Raw genomic sequence first — 10,817 nt, 5'->3', positions numbered from 1 at the left:
GGGCTACCAGCTTTCAAAGCAGTCCGTGCTTTTCAGCTCTTGCTAAATTGAGATTATGATCCCTTTCTAGCTCTGCCCTTATTTCTGGAGTTTGTTCCACAGTTCATGTCTCAGCTTTTGCATGTATCTTTTCTAGGCAAGTGTAACTGTAAGGGAAATTTAAAATTGATAGTAGATCTGTGAAAAAACTCTTTGACAAAATCAATTTCATTTTACACAGACCACTACGTGTGGAGATTGTACATCTTTGACATATTAAGGTCTGGGCTCAAGTGTTTCCTATTATGATTATAGTTCGTGGTTTAGTGGTTTTGACAGAATGGGAAACGATTAACGTGGTCTATTACGGTTCGTACTTGCAACGGTGTTATTCTTCGTGCAGCAACATGTTTGCCCCTTAGGTCTTCCAAAGAAACACGTCTATCTCTTGATTTATTAATAGCGCTGCACGCTCTACCATCGCTTACAGCAAATTTGTACTTTTCTTTTCGCCTTTTGCTCCAGACCGTGGATGTACACTATATGGGCGTCTGACGGATAATTCCGAATACGTACGTCACACGGGGTTAGTCTTTCATCTTCAGGAAAGAAGCTTAGGTTCAAAATGGCTCTGAGCACTATGGGACTTAACTTATAAGGTCATCAGTAGCCTAGAACTTAGAACTACTTAAACCTAACTAACCTAATGACATCACACACATCCATGCCCGAGGCAGGATTCGAACCTGCGACCGTTGCGATCGCGCGCCTAGAACCACTCGGCCACCTCGACCGGCAGAAGCTTAGAAACGTAGTGATGTAAGTCTCACTTCACAATGATTAACGAGGTATTTGACGTTTTGTTGAGTGCCCAATGAGGTGTTGGTACCTAGCAGCTAAAAGTCTAAGATGCCGGACAGCTGGATATCGGAAAACTGCAAGAATACACACACACACGCACTCTCCCTCTCTTCTCTTTCTCTCTCTCTCTCTCTCTCCCTCCCTCCCTCCCTCCACCTCAGTCGTACTATTTGAAGTAAAAATATTTGGTATTTGTATCCATGCACGAGTTACAGAGATATTCAATATCGTAGGCCGTCTGAAACTGAACACATTTGAAGAGGGAGGCTGATACTTCGCTAAAGGGCTACTAGAATATTTTTTGCTATTTGCGGAAAAATTCTGAATAATTCAAAAAAATTTCTACGTAAATATAAACTGAGTAACTGAAACGCAAACTAAAATCTAGAAAATTTCCTACTTGGTGACAACATGGTCAATTCTAACTTGTCGGCAAAAGTTATACGTTGAGACACACAGTGACGAACCGAAAGGTTGTTACTACTGCCCAGTAAGATTTGGATTGTTTGGGGGAAGAGACCAAACAGCGAGGTCATCGGTCTCATTGGATTAGGGAAGGACGGGGAGGGAAGTCGGCCGTGCCCTTTCAAAGGAACCATCCCGGCATTTTTGCCTGGAGTGATTTAGGGAAATCACGGAAAACCTAAATCAGGATGGCCGGACGCGGGATTGAAACGTCGTCCTCCCGAGTGCGAGTCCAGTGTGCTAACCACTGCGCCACCTCGCTCGGAGCCCAGTAAGAGAATGGATGCCACATGATGGCATCGCGAGAACGTGACGCGGCAAGGAACGTATATCAGCTGAACAGAGACGAATGGAGAATCGTTCTAACGGCTATACGGGCCACAAATAGGGAAAGCCACTGACGTACGCCACTTTGGGCAAGGGCAGATTGTTATCGCCTTGCGCCTTTGAGTGTTAATATAGGAAATGTGGAAGCTGGTCAGCTGTCCGCAAGCTACTGTCGTAAACATCTATGGAAAGTGGTTGGAGGATAGAGAAACCACGAGTAGGCGACAAGGTGTTGAACGTCCACGCGCCATCACAGACGGTGAACGTCGGAGGCTTGCCTCCTCTGTAAAACACGACAGGCAACAACAATCCGTGGAAGAGTACAATGCTGGTGCTGCTTCGGAGCACACCGTTCAGTGCACGTTGTTGGACATGAGTCTCCGCTACATGTTCCTATATTGACACGTCGACATTACGATTGCTGTGGGCTCCACATCATCGAGATGGGGTCTTGGATCAGTGGAAACGTATCGCCTGGTCGGGTGGATCAGGTCTCTTATTAGACCAGGTCGATGGTCGCTTTCGGACACGCCATCATCTAAAGGCATAGGCGAACGGAGGCAAGGCCGGTGGTCGCACTATTATGGCGGACATTCGCCTGGGCGTCCACTGGACCTGTGGTAGTAATTGAAGCCACTATAACAGCTGTGGACTACGTGAACATTGCTGCGGACCAGCTGCATGCCTCCATGCTTCATGTCTTCCCTGGCAGCGATGGCATCTTTCAGCAGGGCAAATGGTCATGTCATACGGTCAGAATAGTGCAGAACCATAGTTTGAAGAGTATGGTAGTGAACTCACGTAGTGAACCACATTCCTCTGGACATCTACCAAGTACCAATCGCATTCATGCTGTGCAGAATCGCTGCTGCATTGAGTTCCGTAAATGGCCCAGTGCACTATTAGGGTGGTAATAATGTCTGGTTCCCCAGCGAATATGTTCCTCCTAAAATAACGAATGTCCCATCTGCCCGCTGACTGCGAGAGTCGGAAATGTGAACGAGTGTAAAAGAACGTCCTCACATATAATCATACTATCGATATCGGGATGTTAAAAGATCAGTTGTCGAGTGCTCTTTAACACCAACTTCTATAGAGAGAGCGTGTGTTGTGTTCGATGCGGAGAAGTTGGCACTGTTATTTTCTATTTGTGTGCTATTTTATTGGCTTATGACACGTTGAAGCAACTGACCCTTAACATACACAAATGTAATGTATTGCGAATACATAGAAAGAAGGATCCTTTGTTGTATGATTATATGACAGCAGAACAAACACTGGTAGCAGTTACTTCTGTAAAATATCTGGGAGTATGCGTGCGGAACGATTTGAAGTGGAATGATCATATAAAATTAATTGTTGGTAAGGCGGGTACCAGGTTGAGATTCATTGGGAGAGTCCTTAGAAAATGTAGTCCATCAACAAAGGAGGTGGCTTACAAAAGACTCGTTCGACCTATACTTGAGTATTGCGCACCAGTGTGGGATCCGTACCAGATCGGGTTGACGGAGGAGATAGAGAAGATCCAAAGAAGAGCGGCGCGTTTCGTCACAGGGTTATTTGGTAACCGTGATAGCGTTACGGAGATGTTTAACAAACTCAAGTGGCAGACTCTGCAAGAGAGGCGCTCTGCATCGCGGTGTAGCTTGCTCGCCAGGTTTCGAGAGGGTGCGTTTCTGGATGAGGTATCGAATGTATTGCTTCCCCCTACTTATACCTCCCGAGGAGATCACGAATGTAAAATTAGAGAGATTAGAGCGCGCACGGAGGCTTTCAGACAGTCGTTCTTCCCGCGAACCATACGCGACTGGAACAGGAAAGGGAGGTAATGACAGTGGCACGTAAAGTGCCCTCCGCCACACACCGTTGGGTGGCTTGCGGAGTATAAATGTAGATGTAGATTTAGACCCAAGAGACGTCAACTCAGTGTTAACAAAATGGTTCAAATGGCTCTAAGCACTACGGGACTTAACTTCTAAGGTCATCAGTCCCCTAGAACTTAGAACTACTTAAACCTAACTAACTTAAGGACATCACACACACCCATGCCCGAGGCAGGATTCGAACCTGCGACCGTTGCGGTCGCGCGCCTAGAACCGCTCGGCCGCCCCGGCCGGCCAGTGTTATCACACACACACTTATTAGGACTTATTTCTATGATTTCATACTTATGCAGACTGCACAGAGCAGTGCTATACTTAATACATAAACCAGCGTACGAGGCAATAGGTTCATACATTCAAATAGAAAACTACCTACAACTCTTGGGAACTTGTCTTGTTGAGGCTTCCCCGTATACGTTACTATGATCGGGCAGTATGGTGCAGTTGTGAAATGAAGGGGCTGATTTCCCTGAGAATCAAGTTCACGTCTCTCTTCACGCAACATGAAATTGGTTTTCCGCGTTCGCGAATCCACACTGTTCTGTGGTCTCAAAGGTTCGCGCGAAGGTGCTGCAGCCATTCCGCGAAAAAAATCTGTTCACTTAAAAAATCAAGTTTTTTGGTTCGCATCTACCTATGAAAGACTGTCAGGATTTCGAGAGAATCGAGATTTTCTGTATGTTTAATGAGAAAGGAAAATTGGTCACAGATGCGGAAAATAATGCTTGCTACAAAGAAAGTTATTTTTATATTCTTGCCGGCCGATGTGGCCCAGCGGTCCTAGGCGCTTCAGTCTGGAACCGCGCGACCGCTACGGTCGCAGGTTCGAATCCTGCCTCGGGCATGGTTGTGTGTGATGTCTTTAGGTTAGTTAGGTTTAAGTAGTTCTAAGTTCTAGGGGGCTGATGACCTCAGATATTAAGTCCCATAGTGCTCAGAGTCCGCCCCGGTAGCTGAGTGGTCAGCGTGACGGACTGTCAATCCTAAGGGCCCGGGTTCGATTCCCGGCTGGGTCGGAGATTTTCTCCGCTCAGGGACTGGGTGTTGTGTTGTCCTAATCATCATCATTTCATCCCCATCGACGCGCAGGTCGCCGAAGTGGCGTCAAATCGAAAGACCTGCACCAGGCGAACGGTCTACCCGACGGGAGGCCCTAGCCACACGACATTTCCATTTCCATAGTGCTCAGAGCCATTTGAACTATTTTTTTTATATTCTTACTGAAAGTGAGGACCCACTAAAAAGAAAAACACCATTGAAAAAGTGTTAAAAATCATATAATTAATACCATGGCGTTTATTTTTATATTTTAAATTACTTTATTCTGAAAAGGCGATGATCTACAGTTTTCAAAATATTTTGGAAAAATTCTGATTTGCCACAACAGCTTAATGTCACTTTTTCATTAATACTACCAGTTCCGCTCTAACAACAGGCTATCCTCAATCATTTATGTGCAGTGAAAAATATCACAAACAGAGGCAATCATCACGAAGCAGAAACAATGCTCGAGATGTACATTACATACTCTGTACTTGGGAAGAACGACGATAGTAACAGTTCACGTGCCGAAAGGTGATCATTTGTATCGAGAGCACCATTATATATTAACTGTATAAAAATCCTGAATGAAATTTATACTTGAAGTAATATTTTGTCGGGGCGAAACACAAGTCCGGACCAAAGCGGAATATCCTCTTGCATCAAAAACACGGCGCCAAAGATTGTCTTTGGGTTGACTCTTCTGTGTCTGCTCTGTTGTTTGAGACTAGTACTTTTACTAAAGATGAGATGTACAGCGATTGTGCCAAATCATGAATTTTCAAAAATATTTTAAATTTACTACAGCAGTATGAAAGCTTCCACTCTCCTTCCATCTGCGGGAGGTATGGGGGAAGAAGGGGACGTTGCAAAGGAAAAAGCAGTCAGTTTCAGTCTAACACTTATCTACGAATTGTCTCCTAACTTGATCACAGTTACACATTAAAAGTATAGTGAGTAAGATGGTGCAGTGGTGGAGGTCCTTCAGTAGTATTCAGGAGAAGCGTGGTTCGAATCCCTGCCCGTGCATAATATTTAGGTTTTCCTTTAGTTGAATGAAAAGATCAAAAGCTATTTTTCGCCCCATCTTTATCGAAAAACTAAGTCTGTGATCCGTCTTTAATGACCTCTTGATCGACCTGACAGCAAATATATTGAATTACTGCATTTTGGGTATTTACACTGAACAATATTTAATTCGAAAGACAGGGCACATGTATTTCAGAGTAAGCCTGGGAAATCAAAATTGTCACGTAGCATGTTAACATCATTTGACATTATGTTGAATTAACGTAAATTTGATCGAACTAAATCGATAAAATGAAACAATATGCAGTATGTGACGAAAACTCGTAATACGACTTCAGTCAACAGACTTCCCAATGTCATGGAATTATTTCTCGGAAAACCTCACAAAATCCGTTTCATTAACTACGAAGAAAGTTGTAAGTTGTAGAATGTATAAGGAATATGAGAGGCAGTGTTGTATCAAAATGTAGCTATGATCAGCCTCTCCGTTCTCAGTGAATGGAACTTAAATCGCGACGTCAGACTACAGGAGACGAACTTTTAGGACAGAGGCAATCCTACCACCATAGGTCCGGCGTCCCGAACGCATTAATGTACACTCCTGGAAATTGAAATAAGAACACCGTGAATTCATTGTCCCAGGAAGGGGAAACTTTATTGACACATTCCTGGGGTCAGATACATCACATGATCACACTGACAGAACCACAGGCACATAGACACAGGCAACAGAGCATGCACAATGTCGGCACTAGTACAGTGTATATCCACCTTTCGCAGCAATGCAGGCTGCTATTCTCCCATGGAGACGATCGTAGAGATGCTGGATGTAGTCCTGTGGAACGGCCTGCCATGCCATTTCCACCTGGCGCCTCAGTTGGACCAGCGTTCGTGCTGGACGTGCAGACCGCGTGAGACGACGCTTCATCCAGTCCCAAACATGCTCAATAGGGGACAGATCCGGAGATCTTGCTGGCCAGGGTAGTTGACTTACACCTTCTAGAGCACGTTGGGTGGCACGGGATACATGCGGACGTGCATTGTCCTGTTGGAACAGCAAGTTCCCTTGCCGGTCTAGGAATGGTAGAACGATGGGTTCGATGACGGTTTGGATGTACCGTGCACTATTCAGTGTCCCCTCGACGATCACCAGTGGTGTACGGCCAGTGTAGGAGATCGCTCCCCACACCATGAGGCCGGGTGTTGGCCCTGTGTGCCTCGGTCGTATGCAGTCCTGATTGTGGCGCTCACCTGCACGGCGCCAAACACGCATACGACCATCATTGGCACCAAGGCAGAAGCGACTCTCATCGCTGAAGACGACACGTCTCCATTCGTCTCTCCATTCACGCCTGTCGCGACACCACTGGAGGCGGGCTGCACGATGTTGGGGCGTGAGCGGAAGACGGCCTAACGGTGTGCGGGACCGTAGCCCAGCTTCATGGAGACGGTTGCGAATGGTCCTCGCCGATACCCCAGGAGCAACAGTGTCCCTAATTTGCTGGGAAGTGGCGGTGCGGTCCCCTACGGCACTGCGTAGGATCCTACGGTCTTGGCGTGCATCCGTGCGTCGCTGCGGTCCGGTCCCAGGTCGACGGGCACGTGCACCTTCCGTCGACCACTGGCGACAACATCGATGTACTGTGGAGACCTCACGCCCCACGTGTTGAGCAATTCGGCGGTACGTCCACCCGGCCTCCCGCATGCCCACTATACGCCCTCGCTCAAAGTCCGTCAACTGCACATACGGTTCACGTCCACGCTGTCGCGGCATGCTACCAGTGTTAAAGACTGCGATGGAGCTCCGTATGCCACGGCAAACTGGCTGACACTGACGGCGGCGGTGCACAAATGCTGCGCAGCTAGCGCCATTCGACGGCCAACACCGCGGTTCCTGGTGTGTCCGCTGTGCCGTGCGTGTGATCATTGCTTGTACAGCCCTCTCGCAGTGTCCGGAGCAAGTATGGTGGGTCTGACACACCGGTGTCAATGTGTTCTTTTTTCCATTTCCAGGAGTGTAGTTTACAGAATTTAGGGACTCGCGGATGCTGATAAAAGACTTGTAAGGATGGATTCGGAGAATGTACTTTCGGGTGTGGATCTCGTTTCTCTTGTATGCACGCATGTCTAGTCATGATGATTTCGGAAAATCTTTGTTGTTTGACACTTCTTCCAACATATGTTTTCGAATTTGCAGTAGTGTCCTTTTCTTGATACACTATGCCGCTCTTGTAGCGCCTACCACAGGAGTTTGCGGGTCTCGCACTCACTAAAAGAACCCACGACGAAACGTGCTGCTCTTCTTTGGTTTGCCTCAATTTCCTCTATTTGTCTCACCTGTTAGGGATCTTGGGAAGACAGTCAATAGTCAAGAATCGGTCGATGTTTTGAGAATTTCCTCATTTCTGCACTATAGTTTGCAGTATTTTCCTTGTCTTTCGAGGTGAATGCCAGGGTAGAGATTAGGTGGATGACACGCCCATGTACTAGACAGTCATCGGTTCCCACGTAGGATATAGATAATGTGTGATTATACTTACAATATCTTCTGAAGAAAATAAGTTTTAAAACTGAGGAAACCGTGGTCAATGTTTAATAAAACTGTGTTTTGGAATTGGTTGGCTGTTATTTCCAATCCATTGAAGTTCTTGCATGCAGAGTTCCTGAAGCGCAGCCATGTTCAGAATCTTAATATTTGCTTCAGTATGGCCACTTACGATTTCGTTCTTCGTCTGAGTGTCCTAGTGCTTTACCTCGATTCACATGAAAAGTCAAAGCCTGGGACCCTAGTCCAATAATCCTGTCATTAAAAAAAAGGGGGGGGGGAGGACTAAGTTGCATCAAGTGGTGATAACAGATTTGATTTGCTTGTGTCGGATGTGACAGATTCAAAATCCAAGTTTTCGACCTCGCCAGCCCCGTGGATCACTTTTGAATATACCAAAAACTGCAAAATTTTCACACTCCTTTAGGTCTTTCCCATCTTGACCATGAACGAGCACGTTTTTCGACAAAGATCGTTCTGTACATTGTTAAAGTAGGATGAATTTTCTACAGTTTGATGCCAAAATAGGCTCAGAGCACCCAATAGTTAATGAGATACAGCTCTTCAAATTTTGAAAAATTTTCCAATCTTGAAAATTTTAAGGTAATTTTAATGTTTCATCATATGGAGTTGTCTTTATAACTTCAATAACCTGTCTGAAACAATTCAGTGAAGTAAACATTTGTTCAGTTTAATATTTTGAAGTGGGGTGTACATAGATATATGAATTGCGATACAAAGTGATAAATCGGAATCTGTGAATCTAATATTATAAGTGAGTTGATAAAAAAAGTGGACGTAGAAATGAGATCACAGCGAGTTACTGGAGATGAAGCTGATACAAAAAAGGTGTGCGACTGGTTTTTTAAGTACCCTGTGTTTCCTGAAACGGATGTGATAATATCTTTCAGCAGTGGAGTTGTAGGAAAGAAATGGATCAACTGTCATATGGCAAGAGATGCTGGAAAGAAACCAACGTTGAAGGTTGTGGGAGAAAACATCCAAATCGTCAAATTCCATCGTAAAACCAAAGTTGTTTGTCTTTCCTCTGGTGTTCGTACTGTTACTGTTGGCAACTGACAAGTGACTATCGACGCACTTATACTGTTTCACAGGATATGCATTTTGAAAAATTCGGATGAAGAATTGAAGAACTTCTTCACATATGAGCTTTCACCATTCCCGATGTCTCGTTCCATTCAAGCGGGAATGAGGAAGGGAAATAAATCATCTTTCTATGCAGCATCCCAACCTGTCGCTATTGATGAGTCACGAGGAATAACTACGTTTGTTGTTGTAGAAGGTGGTCGTCTCCTACACAAATTGGTATGGCACAAGCAGTCCTCATTTGAATTGATAGCTGCCCGATATATGAAATGTCTCGAGGCACGATATGGCCAGAACACAGCTGTAGTATTTGATGCTTATCCAACAGAGCCTGATCAAAAGAGTAGTAAGAGCTCAGGCACATTCTCCTTCTGAGATGATATTTCAGGAAACAACCATTTCCAATAGCATAGTCAAAAGAGACCCGCTGAGCTGAAAACTTGTATTTTGCATCGCAGACACATCTCTTACAAGATCGAAAAAAGAAATGCGCTACCACCACTTGATGCATCTTACGATGAAAAGCAGCAGTTTCCAAGTGTGTCGTGATGGAGGCGACACCGCTCCAGTGGTACCGGCATGGGATTTGAATTTCCGTGTGGTAGTATAGGGCGAGACCACCAGGGCCACCCAAAAAAGGGCGCGGTCGTGTCTGTGGAAGTACAATCGCAGCAACCGCAGTCTTGGGCCCACCAGCGGACGGCACGGTAACTGCCGGACTGGCGTGCGCGTGACTGTATCCAAGCGAGAGGCACTGGGTTTTACCTGTTGGTCGACTTGCATGTGATCGCAAATGTGGCGGGATTCCATCGTGACAGTCATGTACGTTCCGCGCCGAGTGCCGTCGTCACCAGTTACAGGGTAGCTACAAGCAAAACTAACTAAGAGGACTTTTCGACTTAGTTCACTTATCAGAATAATTATTGTTGAATGTAAAACGTAGGTTTGTCAGATCCATCCCTGAAGTTGTGCCAACGGCCTTGCGGCAGTGGTAACACCGGTTCCCGTCAGATCACCGAAGTTAAGCGCTGTCGGGCTGGGCTAACACATGGATGGGTGACCATCCGGTCTGCCGAGCGCTGTTGGCAAGCGGGGTGCACTCAAAGCCCTTGTGAGACAAACTGAGGAGCTACTTGATTGAGAAGAGCGGCTCCGGTTCCGGAAACTGACATACGGCCGGGAGAGCGGTGTACTGACCACATGCCCCTCCATATCCGCATCCAGTGACGCCTGTGGGCTGAGGATGACACGGCGGCCGGTCGGTGCCGTTGGGCCTTCATGGCCTGCTCGGGAGGAGTTTAGTTAAGTTTAGATCCCTGAAGTTGTATGTTGTAATTTGAACAAATGCTTTAATTGGATGTGGTGCCTGATATTTATTGTGCGCTTGAGACACGTTGTGTTTAACGAATATTTGTGTAACATAGTGTACGTACAAAATTCTTGAGGCTTTTGTAGCCACTTGTTGACTCATTGGCTGTTGTCTTCTCTCTCGGTATCTTTGGCCGGCGTTTCTTTAACGATTTCCTGGTTGACGTACTATTGTACGAGTATGATGGTATTAATACTGACGCAGCGCAGGG

General features: G+C 45.9%; 1 pseudogene; it reads left to right on the top strand.

Annotated features, from left to right (window-relative positions):
- The first annotated feature begins 10,207 nt into the window (after positions 1-10,207).
- LOC126163732 (5S ribosomal RNA) lies at positions 10,208-10,325 on the top strand (annotated as a pseudogene).
- The last annotated feature ends 492 nt before the right edge of the window (positions 10,326-10,817 follow it).

Source organism: Schistocerca cancellata, chromosome 2, assembly GCF_023864275.1.
Source record: "Schistocerca cancellata isolate TAMUIC-IGC-003103 chromosome 2, iqSchCanc2.1, whole genome shotgun sequence".
NCBI classification, from domain to species: domain Eukaryota; kingdom Metazoa; phylum Arthropoda; class Insecta; order Orthoptera; family Acrididae; genus Schistocerca; species Schistocerca cancellata.
The sequence above is the reverse complement of the archived record's forward strand: the minus strand, read 5'-3'. Positions and strand labels throughout refer to the sequence as shown.